We start from the raw sequence: 17,801 nt of genomic DNA, 5'->3' as shown, positions 1-17,801 counted from the left end.
ATATATGCATTTAATTTTCCTTCATGTCCTTTCATGACTTGATAGCTCATTTACTTTTAGCAATGAATATTAGTTCATTGTCTGGATATATCACAGTTTTTTTTTTTTATCCATTCACCTACTAAAGGATAACTTGGTTGCTTCCAATCTTGGCAATGGTGAAAGCAGCTATAAATATGTCTGCAAATTTTTGCATAGACATAAATTTTCCACATTTTTGAGTAAATACCAACGAGTGCAATTGCTGGGTCATATGGTGGACAGTCACCATCTTTTACTGATTCTAGGATGTATATTTTTTACAATTCTAGCATCAGAATGTATCTTTCAATTTACAGAGTCCTTTAGCGGGGATTGTTACATAATTGTATTGTGAGTACCAACAGCTTGTATTTTCTTCCTTGTGCATTTACAGAAATGATATATAATAAAAATCTGGCCAAATAAATTTAAAAGTGTCTTTAGATAGAAAAAGTCTAATAAGAAAGAATTATTTTGTAGCGTTTTTAAACTTGGTGATACATAAAATAACTATGTGGTAGTCTGCTTTTAATATATATGGGTCACAATATTAAGTGCTTAAACAAGGAGGTGATGTAATCAAAATTATTTTTAAATATTTGTTCTTAGCAGTCTCCTGTGAAATACTAAAGAATATATTCGGGTCCTCTTTCGCCCTCCTGCAGCTCCCCTAGTCCGCGCCTGCGCTGAGGCCGAGGCCCTGAGGTGGCCAAACTTGCCGCTGGGGGAGTCGGCGCTTGGAGGACCCAAGAATATCTAAAGCCACGGGGAAAATGGTGGAAAATTCACCGTCGCCGTTGCCAGAAAGAGCGATTTATGGCTTTGTTCTTTTCTTAAGCTCCCAATTTGGCTTCATACTGTATCTTGTGTGGGCTTTTATTCCTGAATCTTGGCTAAACTCCTTAGGCTTAACTTATTGGCCTCAAAAGTATTGGGCCGTTGCTCTGCCTGTGTATCTCCTCATTACCGTAGTCATCAATTACGTCCTCTTATTTGGAATAAACATGATGAGTACCTCTCCACTTGACTCCATTCATAATATCACAGATAACTATGCCAAAAACCAACAGCACAAGAAAGACCAAGAAGAGGCCATCCCAGCACTAAGAGATATTCCTATTAGTGAAGTAAACCAAATGTTCCTTCTTGAAGCCAAGTAACTTTACACCAAGAACTTAATTGTATGTGGACTAACACCAAACATTTATTATAAATTTTTGACATAAAGGTTTCAACCGTAAAAAAAAATAATAATAATAAAAAATAAAGAATATATTCAGGAGGAGTAGAGTCCAGTGACAAAGCTGGAGGCTATTTATATACTGTATATATATAGTATTATGGGGGTTCCTGGGAGATTAGCTAGAAAAGAATCCACCTGCAATGCGGGAGACCCTGGTTCAATTCCTGGGTTGGGAAGTTCTCCTGGAGAAGGGATAGGCTACCCACCCAGTATTCTTGGGCTTTCCTGGTGGCTCAGACAGTAAAGAATTGACCTGCAATGCAGGAGACCCGGGTTCGATCACTGAGTTGGGAAGAGTCCCCTGGACGGGGACATGGCAACCCACTCCAGTATTCTTGCCTAGAGAATCCCAGGTACATTGGAGCCTGGAGGGCTGCAGTCCATGGGGTCGCAAAGAGTCAGACATGACTTAGCAACTAAGCACACATAGTATTATGATATATATATATATATATTTATTGTAGTATATAGTATATATATATATGTATAGCATAGTATACAGGACCTTCACTGGTGACTCAGATGATAAAGCCTCTGCCCACAATGGAGACCCAGGTTTGATCCCTGGGTCAGGAAGATCCCCTGGAGAATAGTGGTAATCCACTCCATTATTCTTGCCTAGACAATCCCATGGACAGAGGAGCCGGTGGACTATAGTCGATGGGGTTGTAAAGAGTTGGACACGACTAAGGGACTAACACTTTCCCTTTCATATAGTTACTATATATGTGATATACTAATATATGTGGTTTACTATATATATGGAAAAGGGAATGACAACCCATTCCGACATTCTTGCTTGGGAAATCCCATGGACAGAGGAGCCTGGAGGGCTGCAGTCCATGGGGCTGCAAAAGAGTTGGACGATTTATGACAAAGCAGCAATATATTATATATATATATATATAGGCACAACACACAACAGTATAGACAAGAAAATATGGGATATGAGCCATGGAAGTGGCATTAGACATTCAAGAAAGTCAAGATTCATTTTAAATATACACTTATTGAGAATAAGTATCCATCTAGATGTGATCTGATGAGGGAGAAGGAGTTAGAAGTAACTTTCTCTTTGTGGGTTTTGCCTTTTTTTTTTTTAACTGTTGTCTCCATTTCCTATTCAATCAAATCAAAGTTCTGGTGTAGGGATATAATTTTGTAAATAACCAACTGCTAAAAAAAGAAAACAAAATATATATCCTTTTCCCTTTGGCATTGTAAGCAGACTTCTTAAATCTCCAATGTATATGAGATGTCATTTCGGTCTATCTACATAGTCATCATGACCTTGACAGTGACCTGTAGTTAACACCGAGCATCTGATACATAAAACCACCCATCTAGACAATGAGCGGAGCTGTCAGCTCAAATTTCCCAGGAGACAACCCCTGCCTCAAAGATACTAGGAAAAACTGTGGAACATCTGTATCATCTCCAAGGCCATTCTGTATTTATTTGAAGGGCTAACGTCATGGTCTTCATCATACCTGACTCATTTTCACTTACCTAGCTCTTTAACAAACAAGCTTCCTAATTTATCTAAACTTCTGCTCCATTCTCTTAATTATTATTTAGCCATTCATCTTTTGACATTAAAATTTATCTAGCAACATTCACCATAACTTTCTTCCAAACTTTTATTTGAGGCCCCAACATTTTAGGTTAACTCATACTGGCCTTACTGCACACTATCCTGCTCCCCCACTCCTCAACTAGAGATAAAAGCAGAATCCTGTGCATATGACAGACTCATCGGATCTTTAGAGTAGCACATAAGTGAATGAACATGTAATTTATTGTGCATAGCAGGACATTTTTTAGAGTAAAGGAGAACATTACTAATAATTACACAGGAACAGTACACACAATCCTGCTCAGGATGAAAGGTCATATTATTTATAAGGCCCTGGGTGATCTGGCCTCTGACAAGATGCTCAGTTTTATTTCTATGTGTTTTCTTTTTTTTTAATTCTTTTTTGAAATATCAAATTCTGACAACTACCTTCCAATGGTTCACTTTTTGGTCAAGTCCTCTCAGTTGAAAAGCAAAATGTTTGGTTAAATTAGTATTATAATCTAATATTCCTAAAACAGAATTGGAATGATAAGGTTATGGTAACATTACCCTGGGCATGTGCCAGAAATATTAGTAGGATTAGTTAGTAGGATTCCAAAATAGTTCTGTGCCCCAAGAAGATGAAAAAACTCAAGCTAAGTGACTTTAAAGTGGTTCTCTAACTACAAGCCTCTTTAAAACCACTACTTGTTAATCTCCAAGAGAGTGGTGAACTGTATGTGAGTGCTAAGTTCCTTCAGTCATATCCAACTCTTTTGCAACCTTATGGACCATAGCCTGCCAGGCTCCTCCGTCCATGGGATTCTCCAGGTGAAAATACTGGAGTGGTTAGCCATTCTCTTCCCCAGGGGATCTTCCAGACCTAGGGACTGAACCCACATCTCTTATGTCTCTTGCATTGGCAGGTGGGTTCTTTACCACTAGCGCCATCTGGAACGCCCCTATGATAGTTTCCCCAATGTATGAGAGCCTGGAAAGGAGATTAATGTTCTTCTGTTCTGTGAAACACTTTTAGAGAAATTCTGTTCATGAAAAAAATTATACTTTATCTCCATTTAATAAGCTAAAGTTTTTTTGGTTGTTTTCATAGTTAATGCTTTAATACTTATTCATAACCCTGAAGTCGTAGTTTAAGCTGAGTTGAGGGTAATTAATTCCCTTTCCAATTTACTTCTGTGCCTTGGTATTGCTATGATTAGGTTTGAACAGATATATAAATGTAGCAGTGAGACTTGTAGGATACAAAAATCACTGATTTGGTGTTTTGTGGGTAAGAATCTCTCCAATTCCATAAACTATGACAGTCTAAAGAATTTATAGCTTTCCCTTCTAACTCCCTTTAATAACCAGCTTCCTCTTTAACAACATGTTGTGAATAGACTGAAACCAACCTGGATGTTTCCTTTCTTGGTAATCAGGAGACAAGTTGTGTTCTCTCTTTGTTTGATAAGACTATCAGGATGTGAAAAATAAATCTTGGCAGAGTTATTGAGATAAATCCTCAAACGAAACTCAGATAGATTACATGTAAAATTAGTAGCTACATATCCTTTTGAGAAAAATAGAAAAACAAATTTAAAAGAACACAGTAAAAATTTTAGAACCTGCCATTAAAGACAATTTTTTTTAATGAAAATTTAGAAACATTGTCTCTCAGAGTATGATTTCTGAAAAGGCCATACTTTAAATATGGCTCTCTTTTTATAAGTGGGTAAGTTATTTCATTCTGCCTTGGAATTTTAAAATAATGTTCCATGTCATCTGATAAAACAGCGAAACCAGAAAAGGACCCCGGGAAGAGATTTATTAGTACCTTGTTTATTTTCCTTTGTTTTGTGGCCCAAAAACATACAAAACATTTTAATTATGATTAATCTTTAATTATAATTCTTTTAGAATGTACTTCCAAACATACACATATTGACCACTAAATATCACAATCATCTATATAACATATCAGAAATACTCAGCTTTATGAGGGTAAGATGCCAAATGTTACCACCTTATTTGGAGAAGTCATATTAAAAGTATCTTCATTTCTCCATTTGTTTCTAAGAGAACACACAATTGTAGTGGCCAAGACTTCAGACTTAAGGTATATCTGGATTTAAATCCTCGTTCTATCACTGAATACTGTGACATTCTAAACATCTCTTACACCTCACCTGCTAAATGAGATGCTAGTAATGACTCACTTATAAGCTTCTTATAAGAATTTAATAAACAGAAATATGTAAAAATTTTTGGCTTAAGTTCTGGCATATAGTAAATAAAAGTCACTATTAAACAGAATTAGTACATATAAATACTTTCCATTAGTCGTTTGAGTTGGCATGGTATGTACCAAGATTCTAGCTTTCCAGTCATTTAGTATTTAGCATGTCTGTTTCCACACAGCAGAAATGCATCTGTGCTATCATGCATTTTCTAAGTCACTATATACAAGAATCAAGTTTTTACTAGCTTTTCTTATCTTTCTCTTCACCTCTTTCTTCTACTCTCTTGTACTTTCCACTTTTTCTCCTTCCTGGGATTGTAGTTTTGAAAATTAAACACCTGTTGCCATTGAAAGAAAATCCTATAGAGATAAGAAGTCTAAATAAACTGAGGGTTAAGAGTATGCCTGTCAATATTTCCAGGACCCAAAGATTGTTACCCACCACCATACCCTAACATCACTCCAGAAAAACAAACTTATGTGAATGTTACAACCAGTCAACATTAGCACCTCCTTCCATAGGACCATGCATTAATTGGCTAAGGCTGCCATAATGATATACTCCAGACTAGTGGCAATACTAGAGAAATATATTTTCTTACAGTTCCAGGGGCTGAAATCCAAGATCATGGTGGCATCAGGGTTGGTTTCTGGTGAGAGCTCTCTCCCTGGCTTGAAGATAGTTGCCTTCTTGCTGTGTGTTCACCTGGTCTTTCCTCTGTGCTTATGTACAAAGACAGAGAGAGTTCTCTGGGGTGTCTCTTCATCGTCTTATAAGGACATTAGTCTTATCAGAATAGGGCTAACACTTATGACCTCACTTAACCTTAATTACCTCCTTAAGGCCCTTTCTCCAAATTCAGTCACCTTGGAGATTAAGACTTCAGCGTAAGAACTGAAGGAGTTTTAACACAATTCAGTCCATAACAATCCTGCTTTTTCCTATTACCATGAGGACTTGTAAACCCCTTCCCTCCTCCTATATTTAAGCATCTTGAAAGGAGAAGCAGAGGAGGAAAAGGCTCATCCAGAGAAGAAGGAAATGATCGTAGATAGCTGAAGTGGTTTCAAATAATATGTTTATTTTTCACACCTTTTCAGATTAAACCATCAGAGTTTTTTTTTTTTTTTAATTCAAGTACAACACTAATTTCTCATCTGTTTTCTTTCATTCTGATGAACATGTATAGGACCTTCCTGGCTCTCTTAAAACACCTGTCACCTCCTTCCTGGCAATATTTAGCTACTTCAGTCCAGTTCAGTCACTCAGTCGTGTCCGACTCTTTGCGACCCCATGAATCATAGCACAGCAGGCCTCCCTGTCCATCACCAACTCCTGGAGTTTACTCAAACTCATGTCCATCGAGTCGGTGATGCCATCCAGCCATCTCATCCTCTGTTGTCCCCTTCTCCTCCTGCCCCAAATCCCTCCCAGCATCAGGGTCTTTTCCAATGAGTCAACTCTTCACATCAGGTGGCCAAAGTACTGGAGTTTCAGCTTAGCATCAGTCCTTCCAATGAACACCCAGAACTGATCTCCTTTAGAATGAACTGGTTGGATCTCCTCGCAGTCCCTCCAAGGGATTCTCAAGAGTTTTCTCCAACACCACAGTTCAAAAGCATCAATTCTTTGGTGCTCAGCTTTCTTCACAGTCCAACTCTCACATCCATACATGACCACAGGAAAAACTATAGCCTTGACTAGACGGACCTTTGTTGGCAAAGTAATGTCTCTGCTTTTCAATATGCTATCTAGGTTGATAATAACTTTCCTTCCAAGGAGTAAGCGTCTTTCAATTTCATGGCTGCAGTCACCATCTGCAGTGATTTTGGAGCCCCAAAAAATAAAGTCTGACACTGTTTCCACTGTTTCCCCATCTATTTCCCATGAAGTGATGGGACCAGATGCCATGATCCTCGTTTTCTGAATGTTGAGCTTTAAGCCAACTTTTTCACTCTCCTCTTTCACTTTCATCAAAAGGCTTTTTAGTTCCTCTTCACTTTCTGCCATAAGGGTGGTGTCATCTGCATATCTGAGGTTATTGATATTTCTCCCGGCAATCTTGATTCCAGCTTGTGCTTCTTCCAGCCCAGCGTTTCTCATGATGTACTCTGCATAGAAGTTAAATAAGGAGGGTGACAATATACAGCAATATACAATTTAGTTGCTTACAGGTCTCATTTTTAAAATTAAATACAGAATTGTCTTGAAAGTGGGATCTGTGTCCGGTTATATTTTTCCCGATAATAATTAACACAGTGTTTAATACAGTGTTTCAGAAAGCAATTTTTTTTCAGAAAACAGTTTTTCATTTTTTCAATAATTTTTAGTTCAATGGCTAGAAAAACTAGGCCACTACTGCTTGATTAGAATTTCCTATTAAATAAACATAAATAATAATTATGAAATAAATTTATGAATAAATTCCTATAAGTGTGAAATTAAAAAGTTGAAAAACTTAATGTAAGACTATTTTAACCCAACATTTTAGGTATTTATAAAATGCATTTAAAATTTACCATCATTCCTGCCATACATATTAGCAAGTTTATAACTCAGAAATATTTTTATTTTTATTCTGCTTGTACAAAATTTAACAAGCTAATACCTTCCATGATATGTTTCACAATGAGAGAAGAATTCAACTTTAATTGCTCGAGCACTATTCCTGGCATATTTTCATTGAATAGCAAATGCTAGTACAGTTTACAGAAATTCTACATATTACCAGATAGCAAATTCCTTGAGGACAGAAACTGGTTTTGTTTTATTAATATATTTAGTTGTCATAGTCCCAAAATGTTGTCTTGAATTTAGCAGTTGTTCTAAAATATTTATAGCATAGAAAAAACAGAAATACATGTATTGGAGGGGCTTCCTGGGTAGCTCACATGGTAAAGATTCTGCCTGTAATGCAGGAGACTCAGCTGCAATTCCTGGGTCAGGAAGATCCCCTGGAGAAGGGCATGGCAACCCGCTCCAGTAATTTTGCTTGGAGAGTTCCATGGACAGAGGAACCTGGAGGGCTACAGTCCATGGGGTCACATGGAGTCAGACATGACTGAGGAACTAACACACACACACACACACACTCACACACACACATATTGGAAATGTTGTTTAATACAAGATGAGCTCTTAATAACTGTTCTCACTTCTTTTTATTTTCTTTTTAAGTTAAAATATAGATGATTTTTTAGTTTCAGGTGTGATACATAATAATATGGCATTCACGTATGAAATGATCACCATGATAATAAGTCTAGTACGACCTGTCCCTATATAAAGTTATTACAATATTGTTGACCACATTTCTTATGCTGTATATTACATCCCCATGACTTTTAATTATGAAACAGGAGGTTTACTCCTTTTAATCCATTTCACTTACTCTATTCCATTGTGTGTGTGTGCGTGTGTGTGTATATATATATATATACACATATATACCATATCGTTATCCATTTGCCTATCGATGGTCACTCAGGTTGCTTCATATCTTTGCTATCATATATAATGGTGTGATGAACATTGAAATGTTTATATCTTCTCAAATTAGTGTTATTGCTTTCTTTGAGTAAATACCCAGAAGTAGATTTGCTAGATAGGGCTTCCCTGGCGGCCCAGTGAGTAAAGAATCCACCTGCCAATGCAGAAGACCTGGGTTTGATCCATGGGTCAGAAAGATCCCCTGAAGAAGGGAATGACAGCCCACTCCAGTATTCTTGCCTAGAGAATGCCATGGACAGAGGAGCCTGGTCAGCTACAGTCCGTGGGGTCCCAAAGAGTCAGATGCAACTGAAGTGACTGAGCATGCACAGAAAATTATTGGGTTTCCCTTGTGGCTCAGATGGTAAAGAATCCACCTGCAATTCAGGAGATTCAGGTTCAATCCCTAGGTTGGGAAGGTGTCCCAGGGAAGGAAATGGCTACCCATTACAGTATTCTTGCCTGGAGAATCCCGTGGACAGAGTAGCCTGATGGATTACAATCCATGGGGTCGGAAAGAGTCGGATGCAACTGAGAAACTAAGCACACACAAATTCTGACACGTGTGAGGTGGTATCTCATTGTGGTTTCCTAGACAGCGTATTCAAAAGCAGAGACATTACTTTGCCAATGAAGGTCCGTCTAGTCAAGGCTATGGTTTTTCCTGTGGTCATGTATGGATGTGAGAGTTGGACTGTGAAGAAGGCTGAGGGCCGAAGAATTGATGCTTTTGGACTGTGGTGTTGGAGAAGACTCTTGAGAATCCCTTGGACTGCAAGGAGATCCAAGCAGTCCATTCTGAAGGAGATCAGTCCTGGGATTTCTTTGGAAGGAATGATGCTAAAGCTGAAACTCCAGTACTTTGGCCACCTCACGCGAAGAGTTGACTTATTGGAAAAGACTCTGATGCCAGGAGGGATTGGGAGCAGGAGGAGAAGGGGACGACAGAGGATGAGATGGCTGGATGGCATCACTGACTCGATGGACATGAGTCTGAGTGAACTCCGGGAGTTGGTGATGGGCAGGGAGGCCTGGCGTGCTGCGATTCATGGGGTCGCAAAGAGTCGGACACGACTGAGCGACTGAACTGATGATTAGGGATGCTGAGAATCTTTTCATGTAACTGTGGCTATCTGTATATCTTACCTGGAAAAATGCCTATTTAGTTCCTCTGCTCATTTTTAAAACTGAGTTGTTTGGGTTTTTTTTGATGTTGAGTTGTTGAGCTCCTTGTATATTTTGGATTTTAATTCCTCATCAGATATATTGTTTGTAAATACATTCTCCTATTGCAGAGGCTACATTTTTGTTTTGTTTGCACTTTCCTTTAATGTGAAAAAAGGTTTTTAGTTTGATGGAGTCCCATTTGTTTTTGTTTTTGTTTTTCCTTTTGTTTCCCTTGTGTGGGGAGATAGACATTGTTTAGCAAGGAAATATTGCTAAGACCAATGTCAAGGAGCATATCACCTATGGTTCCTTCTAGAAATTTTACAGATTAATGTCTAAAATTTAAGTTAAATGTGTCTTTAATCCATTTTTAGTTTATTTTTGTATATGGTATGAGTATGTGTGTGTGTGTGTGCTCAGTCATGTCTGACTATATGGTATGAGAAAGTAGTCCAATTTGATTCTTCTGCATATAGCCATCCAGTTTTCCCAACACAATTTATTGAAAATCCAGTCTTTTCCCATTGTATATTCTTGCCTACTTTGCCATAGATTAATTGGCCATATTAGTGTGAGTTTATTCCTGGGCTGTCTATTCAGTTGAATTGATCTTGATGTCTTGTTTGGTGCCTGTACGGTAGTATTTTTATAACTGTAGCTTTGTAGTTTAATTTAAAATCAATGAGCATGATATTTCTAACTTTGTTCTTCTTTCTTAAGATTGGCTAACATGGTTCCATACAAATTTTGGAATTATTTGTTCAACTTCTGTGAAAAATGCCTTTGGTATTTGGATGGTTATCTGCGTGGTATAGCTATCCATTGTTTCATCTTCAACTTATTTCATCAATGTCTTATAGTCTTGAGTACAGGCCTTTTTGGTTAGATGTATCCTTAGATATTTCAATCTTTTTGGTATAATTATAAATAGTACTGTCTTCTTAATTTATCTTTTGACTACTTCATTGTTAGTGTATAGGAATGCAACAAACTTGTGTATGTTAATTTTATATCATGTGCAACTTCACTGAATCTATTTATTAGTTCTAATACTTTTATATAGTATCATGTTATCTGCAAACTGTGACAGTTTTACTTCATTTCCAATTTGGATTTTTTTTTTTTTTTGGTCTCAATGCTGTGACTAGGACTTTTAATACTATGTAGAATAAAAGTGGTGACATTGGCATTCTTGTCTTCTTCCTTGGAAATGTTTTCAGGTATTTTTACCATTGAGTATGATGTTGGCTGTAGACTCACCATACCTCACCTTTATTATGTTGAGGTATGTCCTCTTGATACCCACTATGATGAAACTTTTATCATAAATGGATGTTGAATTTTGTCAAATATTTTTCTGAATCTATTGAGATGATCATATAGTTTCTATTGCTCAATTTGTTAATGGAGTGTATCATATTGTTTAATTTGTGAATGCTGAACTATCCTTGTATCCCTGGAACAAATCCAACTTGATCATAGTGTATTATTCTTTTAAGGTATTGTTGAATTTCATTTGCTAATATTTCATTATGGATTTTTGCATCTATATTTCATCAGGCATATTATATTGGCCTTTAATGTTCTGTTTTTTCTAGTGCCACCTGGGAAGCCCATATGAAAAGATGCATATTTTACTGCTTTGGGATGAAATGTTCTATAGATACCTATTAAGGCCATTTGGTGTAGTGTGTCATTTAAGACCAGTATTTCTTTACAGATCATCTTCTGTCTGGATGATCTGTCGTTTGATGTAAGTGAGGTGTTAAATTTTCCTACTAATACTGTGTCAGTTTCTCTCTTTATATTTGTTAAAACTTGCTTTATGCATTTAGGTGCTCCTATGTTGGGTACATGCATTTTATAATTCTTATATCTGTTTATTGGATTGATCCCTTGATCATTATGTAATGTCCATCTTTGTCTATTGTTACAGTTTTTGTTCTAATATCTATTTTCTCTGAATTAAGTATTGCTACCTCAGCTGTCTTGCATGAAATTTCTTTTGTATCTCCTCACTTTCAGTCTGTGCATCACTAGGTCACAAGTGAATCTCTTGCTGCTGCTGCTGCTGCTGCTGCTGCTGCTGCTGCTAAGTCGCTTCAGTCGTGTCCAACTCTGTGCGACCCCATAGACGGTAGCCCACCAGGCTCCCCTGTCCCTGGGATTCTCCAGGCAAGAACACTGGAGTGGGTTGCCATTGCCTTCTCCAATGCATGAAAGTGAAAAGTGAAAGTGAAGTCGCTCAGTCGTGTCTGACTCTTAGTGACCCCATGGACTGCAGCCTACCAGGCTCCTCTGTCCATGGGATTTTCCAGGCAAGAGTACCGGAGTGGGGTGCCATTTCCTTCTCCGAGTGTGTCTCTTATAAGCAGCATATGTGGGGGTGTTATTTTTTTATTCATTTAGCCATGCTGTCTTTTCAATAGAACATTTAGTCCTACATTTAATTTTTGGTAGGTATGTACTTATTGCCACTTTTTAAATTACTTTCTGGTTGCTTTTGTAGTTCCTTTCTGTTTTTTCTTTTGCTGTTCCTTGTCATTGTCCTTGAGTGTTAGATTTGAATTCCTTTCTCTTTGTGTGTGTATCTGTATGTATTTATTATAGCTTTTTGGTTTGTGGTCCCCATGAGGTACATATATAGCAATAAATACATCCATATATATATGTATATACACATACATATACATATAAATATATAAACAATTATAAGTATATATACTTTTCAGTTGAGCTTCCTAGGTGGCACTAGTGGTAAAGAACCTGTCTGCAAGAGACAGATTTGATCCCTGGGTCTGGAAGTTCCCTGGAGAAGGACATGGCAAGCCACTCCAGTATTCTTGCCTAGAGAATCCCATGGACAGAGAAGCCTGGCGGGCTACAGTCCGTAGGGTCACACAGAGTCAGACACGACTGAAGCAACTGAGCAAGTGCACAAACACAATTTCAAGTTGGTGATCCCTTCAATTTAAATGGATTCTAACCACCCTTCGTTTTTTACTCTCCCTTCCAGGTTTGATGCTTTTCATATCATATTTTACGTCTTTTAGTTTTCTGTATCCCCTTAACTACTAATTGTGGATATAGCTGATTTTACTACTTTTATCTTCTAATCTTCCTCATAGCTTTGTAAGTGGTTGATCTGCTACATTTGCATACGTTTGCTTTTACCAATGAGAATCTTCCTTTTGTAATTTTCATATTTCCATTTGTGGTCTTTTCTGTTTAGAGAAGTTCCTTTAATATTTATTATAAAGCTGGCTTAGTGCTACTGAAATTTTTTGAGTTTGCTTAACACTCTGGAGAAGGCAATGGCACCCCACTCTGGTACTCTTGCCTGGAAAATCCCATGGACAGAGGAGCCTGGTAGGCTACAGTCCATGGGGTCGCTAAGAGTCAGACACGACTGAGCGACTTCACTTTCACTTTTCACTTTCATGCATTGGAGAAGGCAATGGCAACCCACTCCAGTGTTCTTGCCTGGAGAATCCCAGGGACAGGGGAGCCTGGTGGGCTACCGTCTATGGGGTCGCACAGAGTTGGACACGACTGAAGCGACTTAGCAGCAGCAGCAGCAGCAACACTCTATCTCATCTTCAAGTCTGAATGACAGCCTTGATGGGTATAAGGGGTTGTTTTGTTGTTGTTGTTGTTGTTTAACTTTCATCACTTTGAACATTTTGTGCCATTCCCTCCTGGCCTACAAGTTTTTTGAGAAAAGCTAGCTGATAATCTTACAGGAGTTCCCTTGTACATAACTAGCAGTTTTTATCTTCCTGCTTCTAAGGTTCTCTCTTTGCCTTTTATTTTTGCCATTTTAATTATAATGTGTCTTGGTGTAGACCTTTTTGGTTTTATCTTGTTTGAGATTCTCTGTGTTTCCTGAACCTGAATATCTTCCTCCTTTTTCTGCCTCTCTAAAATGTTAGCGAAGCTTTTAGCTATTATTTCTTTAAATAAGCTCTTTGCCCTTTGCTTTCTGTCTCTCTCTTCACCTTCTGACACTCCTCCTCATAATGCAAACGTTATTACGTGTGACATTGTACCAAGATCTCTTATTCTCATTTATTTTAGTTCTTTTTCTTTTTCTCTCTCTCTCTTCAGCTCAGATGATTTCCACTAGTTTGTCTTCCATTTTGCTGATCCATTCCTCTGTACTGTCTAATCTACTGCTTTTGTGTCTTACTGTGTATTTTTTTTAATCTCATTTACTGTATTCTTCAGCTCTATCTAGCTCTTTTTTTATATTTCTTAACATTTTGTTAAAATTATCACTATTTGCATCAATTCTTCTCCCAACTTTGTTGCACATCTTTATGATCATTACCTTGAACCCTTTAGCAAGTAAATCACTTATCTTCACTTTGCTTAGTTCTTCTGAGGTTTCACTTTTTCCTTCATTTAGAACATATTCCTCTGTTTCCTCATTTCCCCCTAATTCTCTGTATTTATTTCTATTTATTAGATAGGTTAGTTACATTTCCTACTTAGAGAAGTTAACATTTCCTAATCTTAGCATATGTAGGAAATATGCTATAGGCCCCAGCAGCGCACTTCCCTTTAATCACCAGAGCTATACGCTCTGTGTCACTCCCTATGTGAATTGCATGGGCCCTTCTATGATGGACATATCTGGAGTTGGTGCCAACCTGCCAGTGGGAAGGGGCAGTTCTCTAAGCAGTTGGCTACAAGGTTTGGTGGGTGTTGGGACTGGTCCTGGCCCACTGATGGGTGGGAAAGCTCCCAGCATTAATAGGCTACACAAGAAGACTCCAAAATGGCACTTGTCAACACCAGCTTCTTCAGGGTACCACAGACTTTCCCAAACGACTGTCTCCAACATCCGTGTTCTCAGAGGGAGTACCAATTTCCTGTCACCTTGCCAGGAGTCTCTCCAAGATCAGTAAAGAGCCTTCAGATTATTGCTTCTGTGCTGGGACTCAGCATATGTGAGAGTTTGCATGTGTCCTTTAAGAGCAGAGTCTCTGTTTCATAAAGCCCTCCATTTCTCCTGCGTGGAAGCAGTCTGACCTTCAGAGCCAGACAGTATAGGGGCTCCTCTTTCCCTTGCAGGGGCCCCAAGCTGATGTTGCACTCAGACTCCTGATTCTCGGGGGCAAACTCTGCATTAGTGATTACCCTCCTATTTGTGTTTGCCTGCCAGAGTGTAGGTCTAGGCTGCATCACATCTGTGCCCTCCTACCTATCTTGCTATGGTTCCTTCTTTACAACTTCAGCTGTGGAAAATCTTTCTGCTAGTCTTCAGGCCATTCTCATGGATAGCTACTCTATAATAGTTGTAATTTTGGTGTGTCCATGGCAGGAGGTGAGCTCAGGGTCTTACTACTCTGCACTGCTGGCCACATCCTCCTTCACTTTCCTCTAACAGATTACCTCTATTATTAGCATAGGTTGTTCAATACAATAGCCATTAGCAATATGAGAGTATTTAACACTTAAAATACAGCCAGTCCATATTGAGACTAGCCATATTTTAAGTGTTGCAAGTAAAAGTGAGAGGTGTCGTAAGCATAAAATATTCACCAAACTTCAAAAATTTAGTACAAATAAAAGCAAGATTTTTATTAATAATGTAAAAAATTGATTACATGTTGAATTGTTAATTTTTTTGACATACTGGATTAATAAAATGGGCCTCCCTTTCGGCTCAGTGATAAAGAATCTGCCTGCCAATTCAAGAGAGGCACCTTTGATCCCTGGGTCAGGAAGATCCTCTGGAGGAGGAAATGGCAGCCCACTCCAGTATTCTTGCCTGGAGAATCCCATGGACAGAGGAGCCTGATGGGCTACAGTCCATGGGGTCACAAAGAGTCGGACACAATTTAGAAACTGAGCGCACGCGCGCGCACACACACACACACACACACACCAAAATATTATTAAATTAATTTCACATTTTTCCCTTTTTTTAATGGAATTACTAGAAAATTTTAAATCTCACAGGTAATTGGCTGTATATTTTTAATGTAAACAGCTAATGTGACCTGTTCACAGACGTAGGTTGTTATTTTGCCTAGAATTATACTATGCTAGCACAGTGAATGCTTTAAACTCTATTTCTGTAGAAATCCCTGGCCTCTTAAAAGCTTGTTGGAGGAAAAAAGAAAGATTTAATACCTGATGTAGTCCAAACAATATATTTATTTTTTAGCACTTATTTAGAACAAGCTGTTGAATATTTTGGAAATTCACAGTGTAACATGAAACACTTTTAAGTATTGTCATGTGGCTTCTCTACAATTAGTTCCTTAAACAGTACTCAGTTGTAGGCCAGACAAATTATAAATTGTTGTGGTTTAGGGTCCTTTATGCAGCATGAGGAAATTAAAAACTAAAAACTTTATAATAACCAACTCTAGAAAAAAAGTAATTGGAGCTCCTGTGGCAGCAATAGTTTTGAGGAATTAAAAAATAATGCCATAGAAAGGAATTTTTATTTAGTAAGATTTTAAATACTAGTTTTGTATACTGATACATCAGTGGCGTTTCAAGGCTGCTGCAAGCACTTGGGTGAGAATAAAATTAAGTTCTTGTGTATTTGTTCATTAGAGTTGACAATCTTCAAAATTCTTCTATCTGTTTACTAAATATATTCCCATATGTCATTTTACTTTCATTTTGATTTCTGATATCAACACTCTGAAAACTGCTGACATCAGTTAACCTCAATCATTTGATAAGTCATCTACCTCAAGCAGTTCACAATACCTTTTCATGTTGAATACAGAGGTCATTTTCTTCCACCATCAGTGCTAATAGGCCACCCCTTCCAATTAAATGCAATAACAGAGAAGCATTTCTAAGTGGCCGACAGTCTCATTTCACAAGAGCTGTAATGATATCTCTTCTTTTGTGTCATCTGAAAAGGTTCAAATGGCATGAGAAGCTATTCTGCCACAGTTAAAAATGAAAGTTAAGTCTGAGAAGAATGCAAGAGTGGAGATATTAGTGAGGCCAAACTGCAAATGTAGGGGCCATTTTCAAAGCAGAGGGAACCTTAGAAGTGCAGAAGAAAAGGAGGCACACTTGTCTCTTTCAAAAGAGAATGAGAAAGTAGTTCTCAGAGATGAGTTCTTTAACCCCAGACAGCTGTGAACAATTTGTCAACGGCTCTGAAGTGTGGCAGAGTCAACCCCTGGGTCTTAGCCACGTGGGTTGGGTACTGGTTTCCGTGATGCTGAACACACAAGAGGACACTTCTGCCTCAAGGACATCCTAGTTGTCGTTGCAACCCACAGAATATCAAAACAGTGGAAGAGTAGCTTAAGAATTAAATGAACGAGACTAATAGGCACCCTGGGTGCATGAAAAAATCAGGCCAGCAAAAATTAGCAAATAGAAGTATACATGGCATGGCAGGAAAATCACAACCCTTTGCCATGACACTGAATCTTGTGTCTACGATTTAATGTGTCACCTTAGGCAACTTCTTTAACTTCTGTGAAGCTTGGTTTCTTCTATAAAACAAAAGTAACACGTATAGTTACAGGAATATATAGTTAGAGGAATCATTCTATTTAAGGTTTCTGAGATATAATAATTGTTCTTTAATATATGGTAGTGCATGAGTGTGTGCTCAGTCACTAAGTCATGTCCTACTCTTTGTAACCCCATGGACTGTAGCCCACCAGGTTCCTTTGTCCATGGAATCTGCCTGACAAGAATACTGGAGTGGGTTGCTATTTTCTCCTTCAGCGGATCTTCCTGACTCAGGGATATATATGGTAATATTGCTCTGAAAAAACAACCTATAGCAATAAATGCACTGATAAAACTTAGAAAGGGGATTAGTTTGCTTTCACTCTTGCAATCTTTGTGATTTGATATGAAGCAGTATAATAATATAGAAACGTTCTAGGCTCCTGTTTTGCTCCCTATGTTTCCTTAAATCAGACAAGGACTGACAGAGCTAACCTTTGGTATCCACGTGGCCCCTGAGTTACAGTATTCCTCACTACCCATCTTGAGCAGTCCCTAGACCTTGTCTTCTGCTTTGAATTTCATTTTTAAACTCTTCTCACCTCAAGTCCTGGTGTCACCCACCACTCTCACCCTCAGT

General features: G+C 38.1%; 1 pseudogene across 1 annotated transcript; it reads left to right on the top strand.

The window, feature by feature from the left end:
- Nucleotides 1-670: 670 nt before the first annotated feature.
- LOC113899096 lies at nucleotides 671-1,261 on the top strand (annotated as a pseudogene). Its single transcript, XR_003512831.1, has one exon. The product of XR_003512831.1 is annotated as a phosphatidylinositol N-acetylglucosaminyltransferase subunit P pseudogene (transcript).
- Nucleotides 1,262-17,801: the final 16,540 nt, after the last annotated feature.

This window comes from Bos indicus x Bos taurus, chromosome 1 (assembly GCF_003369695.1).
Source record: "Bos indicus x Bos taurus breed Angus x Brahman F1 hybrid chromosome 1, Bos_hybrid_MaternalHap_v2.0, whole genome shotgun sequence".
Taxonomy (NCBI): domain Eukaryota; kingdom Metazoa; phylum Chordata; class Mammalia; order Artiodactyla; family Bovidae; genus Bos; species Bos indicus x Bos taurus.
This window is presented reverse-complemented; position numbering and strand designations above follow the sequence as displayed.